This window comes from Leucopleurus acutus, assembly GCF_964270905.1.
Source record: "Leucopleurus acutus genome assembly, chromosome: 3".
NCBI lineage: Eukaryota > Metazoa > Chordata > Mammalia > Artiodactyla > Delphinidae > Leucopleurus > Leucopleurus acutus.
In genome coordinates, this window is record NC_139145.1 from 151,082,033 (window position 1) to 151,095,193 (window position 13,161).

Genomic DNA, 13,161 nt, shown 5'->3' on the forward strand with positions numbered 1-13,161 from the left:
CATTTCTTATTTCTTCATTTCTGCCTGTATTAAAGAAAAGTGTGTGCCTTCTTTCCTACATAGGTGCCTTCACCTGTGCTCTTGATCCCTCCCTTCCTTATTGCCTTACTTCCCTCACTCTTAAATCAATCAGTTTCACTAACAACATTCCATAAACATTTAAAACATTTTTTTCTTATTAATGGGGAAAAATCCATTTCATCTTGCTTTCTCTAGCCCTTAGGCAATCACACACTCTTTTTTTATTCTTTTATCACCATGTCATTACTTCTCATTTTTTCATCAATTCCACACAATATGATTTCCTTTTCTACTATTCTGTTGAAACTGTTCTTCAAAGAAACCAGTAAATTTCAAATTGCAAAATCAATACCCTTTTCTTAGCACTCAAAATTTGTATTTCTCTGTTGGCCTTAATGTTGCTGACTGCCCCTTATTCATAAACTCTATGCTTCTTCAACGTCTCATATGCTGTTTTCATCTGATTTTCTTCTCCTGCCTTTATGAATTCTTTAACTTTCTTGCTTGTTTCCCTTTATTTTTAAAATTTTAGGGCCTTACCAGTGTTGTGTCTTTGCCTTTCTTTTCTTTCTATAATTTTTTTATTAGCTATCAATTTTAATTAACTAGTCAATTGAAGGAAAAATAAGAAAGGTAAAAATGCAGCATTTGTATACTTACTTTGTGCTAGCCATTAGACTAAATACATAAATAATTTCATGTATTCAGGAAATCAAAACCAGGGATAATATCAGCATTTTAAAGATTAAAAAACTAAGACTGAATATGACCTAAATATATTTTAAAGCCACTTCTTATGTACCTGGTTTTGTATTTTCTTACTTAATTCAATTCATTCAGTAACCTCAGACTTAGATATTATCTCTAGTGATTAGTTGCAGTATTTCAGACAAAAAACTATGAGTAAGCTATTCAATGTTTCATAGCTAAATTTTATAGTAAGTCTAGGCTACAAATTCAGGCATATTCACATCCAAAGTTTATGTTTAGCCCTTTACAACATCTTGCTTCAAAATGGATCACTCTGTCATATATATACCTTCATTTATAAACTCTCTCTGGAATAGCCATCCCATGTCCCTGAATATGCATTAGTTACATTTATATGGGTATCTGGCTATCATTATATATTCCAGACATGTAAGTAGCTTAATTTTAATATTTTCTAAAAACTCATTTTTCTATCTGGTATTGTTGACTTTCTAATTCTCTCAAGGAGGGCTTGATTTTTAAAACATTTATTTGATTGAAGTATAGTTGATTTATAATGTTGTGTTAATTTCTGCTGTACAGCAAAGTGGCTCAGTTTTATATACACATGCACACACACATTCTTTTTCATATTCTTTTCCATTATGGTTTACCACAGGATATTGAATAGGGTTCCCTGTGCTATACAGTAGGACCTTGTCATTTATCCATTCTATACGTAATAGTTTGCATCTGCTAATTCCAAACTCCCAATCCATCTCTCCCCCACCCCCTCCCCCTTGGCAACTACAAGTCTGTTCTCTATGTCTGTGAATCTGTTTCTGTTTTGTAGATAAGTTCATTTGTGTCATATTTTAGATTCCAGATATAAGTGATATAGTATGGTATTTGTCTTTCTCTGTCTGACTTACTTCACTTAGTATGATAATCTCTGGACCCATCCATGTTGCTGCAAATGGCATTACTTCATTTACCTTTATGCCTGAATAATATTCCATTGTGTGTATATATATATATACACACACACACCACATCTCCTTTATTCATTCATCCGTCCATGGACATTTATGTTGTTTCCATGTCTTAGCTATTATGAATAGTGCTGCTATGAACATAGGAGTGCAGGTATCTTTTCGAACTAGAGTTTTGTCTAGATATATGCCCAGGAGTAGGATTGCTGGGATCATATGGAAACTCTATTTTTAGTTTTTTGAGGAAAGTCCGTACTATTTTCCTTAGTGGCTGTATCAATTTACATTCCCACCAGCAGTGCAAGAGGGTTCCCTTCTCTCCATACCCTCTCCAGCATTTGATATTTGTAGAATTTTTAATGATGGCCATTCTGACTGGTGTGAGGTGATACCTCATTATAGTTTTGATTTGCATTTCTCTAATAATTAGTGATGTTGAGCATCTTTTCATGTTCCTGTTGGCCATCTGTATGTCTTATTTGGAGAAATGTCTGTTTAGGTCTTCTGCCCATTTTTCAATTGGGTTATTTGTCTTTTTGTTGTTGAGTTGTATGAACTATTTGTATATTTTAGAAATTAAGCCCTTGTCGGTCATATCATTTGCAAACATTTTCTCCCAGTCTGTAGGTTGTCTTTTTGTTTTGTTTATGGTTTCCTCTGCTGTATGAAGGCTTGTAAGTTTGATTAGGTCCCATTTGTTTATTTTTGCTTTTACTTTTATTTCTTTGAGAGACTGACCTAAGAAAACATTGGTAAGATTTATGTCAGAGAATGTTTTGCCTATGTTCTATTCTAGGAGTTTTATGGTGTCATATTTTCTATTTAAGTCTTTAAGCCATTTTGAGTTTATTTTTGTGTATGGTGAGAGGGTGTTCTGACTTCATTGATTTACATGTGGCTGTCCAGCTTTACGAACACCACTTGCTGAAGAGACTGTCTTTTCTCCATTGTATATACTTGCCAAGGAGGGCTTAATTTTTATATCAATGTTTGTATTTCCATTTTCAGTTCTTTACCCTATAATTTCATTTAGAAACTCATGTGACCAATTATCACTGACACACTGGTCCAGAAAAGGAGCTGTGGAATAGTAAGTTAAGAATTATGGAATATTTAACTTAGTGGTTTAAAGATATACATCTTCAGTAGTATATTGTGTCAAATAGATGGATGTGTCAAATTGGTAAAATCCATGTTGCTTACTAATATCTTACACATTGATAGATTGAGAAGAAATATATTACAGGCTGAGTGACTTAGATTCACATTTCTTCATACTTTGCACGAAGAAGCGAGGTGCTATGGACTAAGTTGTTCCTCCAAAATCATATGTTTATGCCCTAACACCAATGTGATTTTATCTGGAGATAGAGTGTTTAGGAGGTAAAGTTAAATGAAGTCGTAATGTAGGGCCCTAATCTGATAGGACCCTAGTCTTAGAAGAAGAAAAAGAAGATGAAGAAGGAGAAGGAAAAAAGAGAAGGAAAAGAAGATCTTTCTTTCCCTCACTCTACTCCCTACCATGTTAGAACACAGTGAGAAGATGACCATCTGCAAGCCAGGAAGAGAGCTGTTGCCAGAAACTGACCATGCTGGCTCGCTCCCTGATCTTGGACTTCCTGCCTCCAGAACTGTGAGAAATTAAATTTCTGTTAAATAGAACACCTAGTATGGTAGTTTGTTATGGCAGCCTAAGGTGACTAACACACAGGGCAAGTGGGTACATTTCCAGAGCATTTTACAAAGAAAAAAAGAGAAAAGTTATGTAGCTAAAGAGCTAAAATTATGAACACTGTAAGAAATGCATCAGTAACATGTAATCTTGGGCATAGGTGTATTTCTGCCTGAGGTTGTGCCATTTTGTTTGTAACTCTTAGAAAAAGATAAAGAACTCAATGCTTTCTATACCTACTCTTCGGAAGAGAGCATAATTGCTACATTAAAGATTAAGGAGAGTTCTAACATTCTAGTTCATATTCAACTTAAGGTAAATGTCAAAATTTCTTGGATAGTAACGACTCTTAACATGAATCATGTGCTTATTCTTTGCCAAACTCTGAGCTTTCTTGCATAATATTGTTTAATAAAACAATTAAGATTTCAGAGTACTATTTTCATTTTAATGCCCATTTCAATAACATGGTGGGCTAGATGCCTGCATAGACTTGCCTGCTGAAAAACAATAATATTCTAAAATGCAATATATGTTTAAAAAATCTTCTTTTAAGTATCAGTGTTATCTCAAGAGGGTAAAATGTTTTTCATGCTAGGAATTAAGTGAAAGAATCCAGGGAGTAAACAGAATAAGGATGCTTGTTTTTGTCCTTAGGCATTTACATATCTGATAAATCTGAGCTTTGGATTTCATTGCCTAGGTTCATACCAAAAGTATACATTAGGGGATAATATTTTCAGTTATCTGAGATCCAAAAGGACAGTGCTCTCAGGGTGGATTTAGATCAAATCTACATCCTGTTATTTTAGAGGATTACATTGAAAATAACTGTCTTGACCCAAAGCAGGAGAGGATAAGTAAGGAATATTGCCAAGGATTTGAAACCACAAAATGCCCCCATGAAGATTTGCTGTCTCAATTTACACTCTAGTTTTTTTTAAAAATCCTCTCTGGAAAGCTCTCCCTTATATCTCAGTCTTCTTCTCTCTCTCTCTCTCTCTCTCTCTCTCTCTCTCTCTCGCTCTCTCTCTCTCTCTCTCTCTCCCCCCCTCGGGAAGAGGAGTAGCAAAAATAACTAAGGATAGAAAGAAATAAGGCACCATGAACAAAAGCCAGCAAGTGGCAAAAGAAACTGATGCAGAAAATTTTCGGTAATAGAATTATACACAGAGACTTTTAAATGACTGAAGGTTATGCTTAACGACATAAAATCCAAGCTTAAAATATGTGCAGCAAGTAAGAAACAATAAAGAATGATCAAGGATATTTGAAAAATAACTCAATAAAAATTTTAGAAATTAAAACCTGAGTAATTGAAATCAGAACTTAGTGGACAATTATTACACAGATTAAGTATGGAATTAGTGAACTAGATGACAGAAAGAAAGAATATAATAAAAAGGGGGAAAGAAAAATAAAATGGGAAAAGTGTTGATATATGAAGAACAGAGTAAGAAGATTTAACAAACATGTAATTTTAGTTCTAGAAGTAGGGAAGAGATAATATGACAGAGAAATTATTTGAAGATACAATGTAAAAAAAACCAAACAAACCCAGGACAGATGAAATCACAAAACTACCAATTTAAGAAGCTCAACAAAACTCCAGGAAGATAAACAAAAAATACCCACCCCTATACACACATAGGGAAACTGCAGAATGCCCAACAAGAAGAGATCTTAGGAGGAGCCAGAGTGAAGCAGATTTGCTCTAATGGTGCAGTGGTTAGACAGCTGTCTTCAGATATGTGGTAGCGGAAACCAGAAGATGGAGCCATCATATCTTCAATGTGCTGAAAGAAAATATCTCTCAAACCAGTATTCCATGAGCAGTGGAAATTTCTTCAAGAGCAAGAGATGACAAGTAAAAACTAAAAGATTGCCATCAGAACATTCTCAGCAAAATAAATTTTAAAGAACATGCTTCAGACAGAAGGAAAGTGATCTGAGAAGGAAGATTTGATATTCAAGAAGTAATAAATACAGAAGATGATAAATATGTGAATAAATTTTAAAACAACAAAGACTTGGGAAACAATAATAAAGTCTAATGGTCTATTATTATTATTTTTTTTTTGCGGTACGCGGGCCTCTCACTGTTGTGGCCTCTCCCATTGCGGAGCACAGGCTCCAGATGTGCAGGCTCAGCGGCTATGGCTCACGGGCCCAGCTGCTCCGCAGCATGTGGGATCTTCCCGGACCAGGGCACGAACCCGCGTCCCCTGTATCAGCAGGCAGACTCTCAACCACTGCGCCACCAGGGAAGCCCTAATGGTCTATTATTATCCATATTTTACAGATGTGGAAAGGGAGTGAGAGAGAGCCTGTGTAATTTTCTCAAAATCATATAACTATTAAGTGTCAGACTTAAATTCAAACCCAAGAATGCTGGTACCCAAATTCTCTGATTATATCCTCTGTTCAACTATATTTCTGAATGAAAGGATAAAGGACCAATAGAATCCATCTCACAGAATTAGTGAGTTAAAAGTTAGATCCTGATAAAAGAATAATACAGGGGAGACAAAGAGTTGAAAAGTCAAAATTCAGAATTCGTGGACCCACAACGAAATTACCTCCCTGGGTAATCTTGTGTAAGTCCCTTATATAGCTCACCTCAGCTTCATACCTGTAACATGGGAATGATATTTGTCCCCTCAGCTAAAGTTTTGTAGGAACAAACTACAGAATGCTTTTAGGAATTGAATGAGAAAATAAGGACCAGCTCAATCCCCCCTTATATTTCACTCATCAGTCAACTCAAGGCATCACTTCAAAAAAAGGCAAGAGCCCTGTAGTGGGAGGGGTGGTACTATGGACACAGTAGTAACAAAAGGCAAAGCAGCAGTTACACATTCCCCCTTCCCATTCTGGGTTTTCTAAGAATCTTTGAAAAAAAGATGTGGATGATTTTGAACACAGTATTATCAACCTTTGTGGGGGTCATGATTTACTCCAGCCACCAATATTTTAATGTTCTGCTTACTCTTGAGGGGCTATCATAATAACTGAATCATTGTGATAAAAGTGTCCACTGTGGACCCAACCCACCCACTAACAGGCCAGAGCCTACCCTGAGACAGGCTGGGCCCTGGCCCTGCCCACCAGTGAGCCTGCTCTAGTCTTGGGACCAGTCTCACCCACCAGGGCGCAGACACCAGCTACAAGAAAACTGCAGCCCCACAGCCTGTGGACCTGGCCAACCCAATAGCAGGCCAGATTCTGCACTGGGCCCAGGTGGGCCCTGCCCTTACTCACTGCCAGGCCCACACAAGCTTCAGGACATCCTGGCCCTGCACCCAACTATGTCAGCAACTGGCCCCACCCACCAGCAATCTGATACCAGCTCTAGGACCCTTGGACCCTGCAACCAGACTCCAGGACCTGGCTTTGCCTGGCAGTAGGCTGACACTAGCCCCAGGACCTGGCTTCACCCACCAGTGGGTGGGGAGCAGCCCCCAAGAGTCTTGAACACTGAATCTGCCTACCAGTATGCCAGCACCAGCCCCAGAACCCCCTTAGGGTTCTGCAGTCAGCCACTTCATGATCTGGTCCTGCCAGCCAGCTGCCAGCACCTGCCACACAAGGCAGGGTTTGGCAATCAACTATCACTTATATGGGGGATCTAAAAAACAAACTAGCGAGTATAACATAAAAGAAACAGACTCCCAGATATAGGGAACAAGCTAGTGATTACCAGTAGGGAGAGGGAAGTGGGGGAGGGGAAAGATAAGGGTAGGGGATGAAGAGGTACAAACTATTGTGTATAAATCAATAAGCTACAAGGATATATTATACAACACAGGGGATGTAGTGAATATTTTATAATAACTATAAATGGAGTATAGCCTTTAAAAATTGTGAATCATTATGCTGTGCTTCTGAAATTTATGTAATAATGTACATCAACTATACCTCAATAAAAAGTAAAAAAATGTTGGTGTCCAGCACCCACTGGCTGTGACAAGTCTTCTCAAATTTTAATTTCCCCTCCTCTGCATTCTTTTTTTTTTTTCTTTTCCTCATGTGTTCTTGATCTTCAGAAACAATCATCCTCATTTCTCCCTCTCTTCAGCTGCATTGGTTGGGGCTCATTTCTCCCTAGACCTTGGCAGAGGAGAATGGAGTAAATCATTTATCTGTTTATTCAGTACATGTTGAGCACTGACCTTGAGTTGTTCCAGGTGACCCATGAGGGGACAGAACACACAGATCTCCACCCTCTTGGAGCTTGTATTCAAGTAGGGCTGACTGACAGTTAACAGAATATGTAACGATTAGCAATGTTAACAGACACACATTAGTAATAGTAGATGATAAATGGACCAAATAAAAGAAAAAAATGTGAGCAGTAAAGGGAGCCAGGAATGCTGGGATTGGGTTAGACCTCAAGGACAGAGTTAAAATGCTTTATTTTACTCATTGGATCAATTTTTAAAAAATAATTAGCAATTCACAATTATGTATTGCCTCAAAATCAAATTTCCTTTCTGACTCATCTAAAAATTTTAAGGTGTAATAAACTCAAAATTAATGCAAATATCCTCAATATGATTTCATTCTTATTTTCTGAGGAGAAATAAGCATATCTGTTTTTTGTGGGAAATTTCCCACTCCAACAGAGACCTGCTTCCCTATTTTACTCATTGCAATGAGGCTAGATAATCACAAATAGAACTTGAAGAAAATTTGTATATATAGCATCAAAGGAAATAATGTGGGTGCAAACGTGCTTCAAGAAAAACCTATAAATAACTATAAAATGAACATGCTTATTTCAATCTATAAAAAGATCTCCATATATTATATGTATCTCTTAAAAATTCATTCAGAGCATTTTGATATTATATATCTTTTGGAAATTGTATTATTGTCCTATGACTGCCATAAGAAATTACCACAAATTGGGTGGCTTAAAACAATAAAATTTATTCTCTCACAATTCAGGAGGCTGTAAATCTGAAATCAACATGCCACACTCCACCCTAAGGGCTCTAGGGGAGAAGGCTTCCTTGCCTCTTCCACCCTCTCATGACTGTAGGTATTCCTTGGCTTCGGACCACATCACTCCAGTCTCTGCCTCCATGTGCCTGTGTCTTCTCTCCTGTCTGTGTGTTTCTTATAAGGACACGTGTCATTGTATACTATTTAGGCCCTACCTACCCATATAATCCAGGAATATCTTCTCAAGATCCTTAATTTAATTACATCTAAAAAGACCCTATTTCCAAAATAGCTAACATTAATAAATTCTGGCATTGGCATCTGAGCATATCTTTTGGGGGGCTAACATTCAACCCAGTACAGGGGGTTTGATTTTCATTTTTGTAATCACATTTTTATTTCAATTGTCTTATAGCTTAAAACATTTGCCATGGTTCCTAGTTATAGCCCATCAATATATGCAGTGAAAATATTTTAGAAAGTAAAATACAGAGTAAAAATGCAGTTTTATAAACTACAACACACACAATCTGACGATACTGACTGGACCTTAATCATATATTTTGGGGGGAATAATTGGTTAATTTTGATGAAAACAGAAATATATCTTATATAATAGACTTGATTTTCTTCGCTAATCATATATTTTGGGGGGAATAATTGGTTAATTTTGATGAAAACAGAAATATATCTTATATAATAGACTTGATTTTCTTCGCTAATCATATATTTTGGGGGGAATAATTGGTTAATTTTGATGAAAACAGAAATATATCTTATATAATAGACTTGATTTTCTTCGCTACTGCCGTGAACCCCATTAGTTACTTAGACAATCCTGTGCTTCTGCATAAAATTAAATGTTGTAGAAAATTCCAGTAGGAAGTAAAATGTCAGAGCTCTACCTTTTTTCTTTTGTGCCACAAAGGACAGAAAAGAGGAAAAGAACTGGAAAAATTTGAAGTATTGATATAAGAAAAGATGAATGAAAAAAGAAAGAATTTTAATAAAATAAAAACGAAACATTTATACAAAACAACAGAAATAAAATTGAAAAATGTCATTAAAGGGACAAGGCACAAGTGGAACAGGCATTTGAAAACTGATGAATACATAGGCTGTATCTCAGATTTTCTGGTATATTCTGCTTCTTTCCTGAAATTCATATATCTGACCTAGCTGCCTCAGAGAATGGTGGGTGTTGGAAAACTCTTGCCTCTCTGGACATTACAGACCACTACACGCCTCAAGGACAATGACCTAGTAGGTACCAATGGCAAGTCAAAATGGCCATTAGTAAGAATACAGAAGACCCTCTGACAACATTCACTTACCTGCTGTTGCGCTGCTCTGAGCTGATCATTTACCTTCACACTTAAAACTTGCCTTTCAGTGCTGCACTGAGGCCTATTTTCCTCTCTAAGTAAGCAGTAATGCGTTTGATTGAGTCTCCCTTTCTCTGAGAGTGACCAGTGTAGATTTATCTGTTTCCTCTCTTCTTTCCCCTGTGTAGAGTTGCAAAACTTTTCTGCTTCAACTACAAAACTGCACTGGGGTCCTTTGGTTCTCTCTGTTCTTGAACAATAAAGAAATGTATTACCTCAATTCAATAACAAATTAAAGACAGAAGAGCAAAAGCAAATTTGCTGATTTAAAAGTCATCACTTATCCTTGTTCTTTTTTACTTCTTTCCAAAGAGAAGGAAAGTTCTCTGGCAGAAAATAGGTGATCCCAAGGGGATGGTGGGCATGTTTAATGAAACCAGCACTGTTTGATCAATTGCTTTTGCATAATTGAGAGGAAAAGATTTGCTGTCCATCCAGCTTTTATGATGGCTGAAAAATATCTTCATAAAAATCAACCTTTTAAACTTATATAGCCAAAGCCCTAGCATCCAACTTCCTTGTCTTTATTCAATAAAGGTTTTAAAGACAAATGAAATGATCATTATTCAGTTTTCATTCTCACCTGAAATCGTTTGCTGGTGGTAAAATTGGTCAATGTGACACGGATGAGTTCTAATGGAACTTGACATTAACTCACTGTGAGGCCACTAAATCAGAAGTAACCAATCAACTACGTTCTGCACCTTGAGTTTGATTTTTTCTACTTATATGTTCCGTATGATTATGATTGTCACTCTTACATTTGTCAGTGAGTACTGGGTTGGAGTTTGGTAATATGAGAATATAAAACGTGCAATACTCTGAGTGGTCAGAGAAAGCTAGTGTAACTTGATATCATATTTCTAGGAGAAATGTTTTTCTGGGAGTTTGGGAGAAAGCCTGTAAGAAGATGCTATGACCTTTGGAGGAAAAGCCCAATCCAAATTTAAGAGGTGTTATCTTGGGCTTGAAGCTCTTTGCAGATCTACTTTAAAGATTTAGCTATTTATTAGGTAATATGAGTATTACAGTTTTAATCTCTGCTGTGATTTAGAAAGGAATAAAGGAGTAGTGATCTGTTTACAGTACGTATTAACTAAATGCAGTCATTTGCATAATACCTCTTTAGGGATGGACTACATTATACAGAGACTTCTATATGTAGAACTGCAGGGATATTTTAGGCTTCAGTGACACTGAGGCCTTAACTCAAAGTGTATTAGATTAGCACGACAACTTTTCCTGATTAAAAATTCCCATTAGTGGTGAGACGACTTCTGAGAAGCACTTTTCACCTTATGGTGCCAGCAACAGGGTAGAATAAGTTTTCTTGTTTGAAAGTGAATTCCAAATAGTAAGGCCTACAGTTGCTTTTAAAGATATGAAAACAATCACTTTTTGATGCTGGAGGAATTTAAATGTCCTGGAGAAAAAAAAATCCACCACACAATCCCACAATTTAAGAAATATTTAAATTCCAAATTTCTAATACAAGTTCTAAGGGCAACAATGTAAAAAATGCTGATTCCATGGCAGATTTCTATTTTGACATGTTTCTTAAAAAATGAAAAGTCTTGATACTTGTTCTTTTTTTTTTTTTTTTTTTTTTTTGTGGTACCCGGGCCTCTCACTGTTGTGGCCTCTCCTGTTGCGGAGCACAGGCTCCGGACGCGCAGGCTCAGCGGCCACGGCTCACGGGCCCAGCCGCTCCGCGGCATGTGGGATCTTTCCGGACCAAGGCACGAACCCGTGTCCCCTGCATCGGCAGGCGGACTCTCAACCACTGTGCCACCAGGGAAGCCCCTCTTTCCTTCTTTAACAAACCTTTTAAAAACACTTCTTGCAGTCAAACTTTTACATGCTATTATCCTATGAAAATAATAGAATTAGATTGTTTTCTCTCTTTTTCTATGTCTGTTATGGAAGTTCTCTGCTCCCACTTTCCTCAACTCAGTAAAGCCCAAAGCTTCGGAATAAGAAAGATATGAAAATGTCTGGCAGGTGAATAGAAGTACCAAAGAGAGTAATTCCTTGGGCTCTAGAATTCTAGTGTGAAAATGTTCCTAAGAAGGCACAAATTGTCTATATTTTTGGCTTTATCTGTAGATACCATGCATAAATGGAGAACTCCATTAGTTTGGAAGGTATATGAATAGAAATAAACATTCACCGTAGGATGATTTTTTTTTTTTCTTACTGTGTAGCGCAAAAGATATTTAGTTGGGTTCTTCTTTAGGTGTGTAGTCTATGAATAAGGCTAAAGTTTTAATAAAGTACAACTAAAAATTACTGTTTGATGCAATTAAATATAATTTTCAGCATCTGGAGTAAAAATTGTTGTTGAACCCAAGTTTATGTGCCTGACAGTGAAGCCAAACAAACCAAAATGGAGTTTGGAGCAGAGAAAGGTTTATTGCAAGGGCCAAGCAAGGAGAACAGGGCAGCTCATGCTCAAGAGGCCTGAACTCACCTATGGGTTTCAGGGAAGCATTTCTAAAGGCTAGGTGAGGGAGGGGAGTTGCAGGGTATGTGATCAGCTCCTGCACAATTCTCTGATTGATTGATAGTGAGGTAGCAGGGCGATGTCACAGGGGTTAACATTGATCTGCAGGCTCCAGTCAGTCTGAGGGCCACGTGCTCATGGTCATCATGTTGTTAACTTCTTCCATTTGGTGGGGGCTTTGGTATCTGTAAAACAATTCAGGAAGGTGTATCAGATACTGTTATCTATGTATTTCAGAGAGGAACTAAAGATTCTATGACTGCCATATGGCTGATGGTTTAAATTGTTACCAGTTCTTCTGGCCCAACTGCTACTTTTGTCACTACATGTTCACATCTTTTCAATCACTGGTTCTGGAGCCAGGCTTTTGTGACTCAGGGGAGGCCTGGGAGGCTACAGTTTTTCCACAGACAAGAGGCAGGCAGAGGACATGAGGGGAAGGGTCTGTCCTGGGAAGGTGCCAAAGATTCCTGCTCAATTACAAAATAAAAACCTTGGGAGAAAAATGAAACAGTGGTTATGAGAGTGAAAATAAAACATAAGCCATAAGAAGTTGCAACAAGGTATTGTTGGTATTATATTGCTAATATGAAGATAAGATTGTTTTCTTGTATCTGTCACTAACCTTGAAAAAGTACATATGAAATTCTCTATTTTGGCTAACCAAATTTTAGTATTTTGCTGTTGTTTTTTTAAATTTTGTTTTATTTTTTGTTTTTGTTTTGTTTCTGCTTTTTAAACGGAAACTGTGAAATATGAGCTATGGCAACTTTACATCTAAAATTTAGTGGGAACAAAAATTATACCTCATAAATAATAGTGCTCCCCGTGTCTGTTACTTTCAATGCAACCGCTGCATGGTTAGTATTAATCTCTCAATCTAGCTCATTACTGTCCGTTAGTCAAAGAGCATAACACTGGCTTAAGGCAGGTGTTTAAAATATCGCCAAG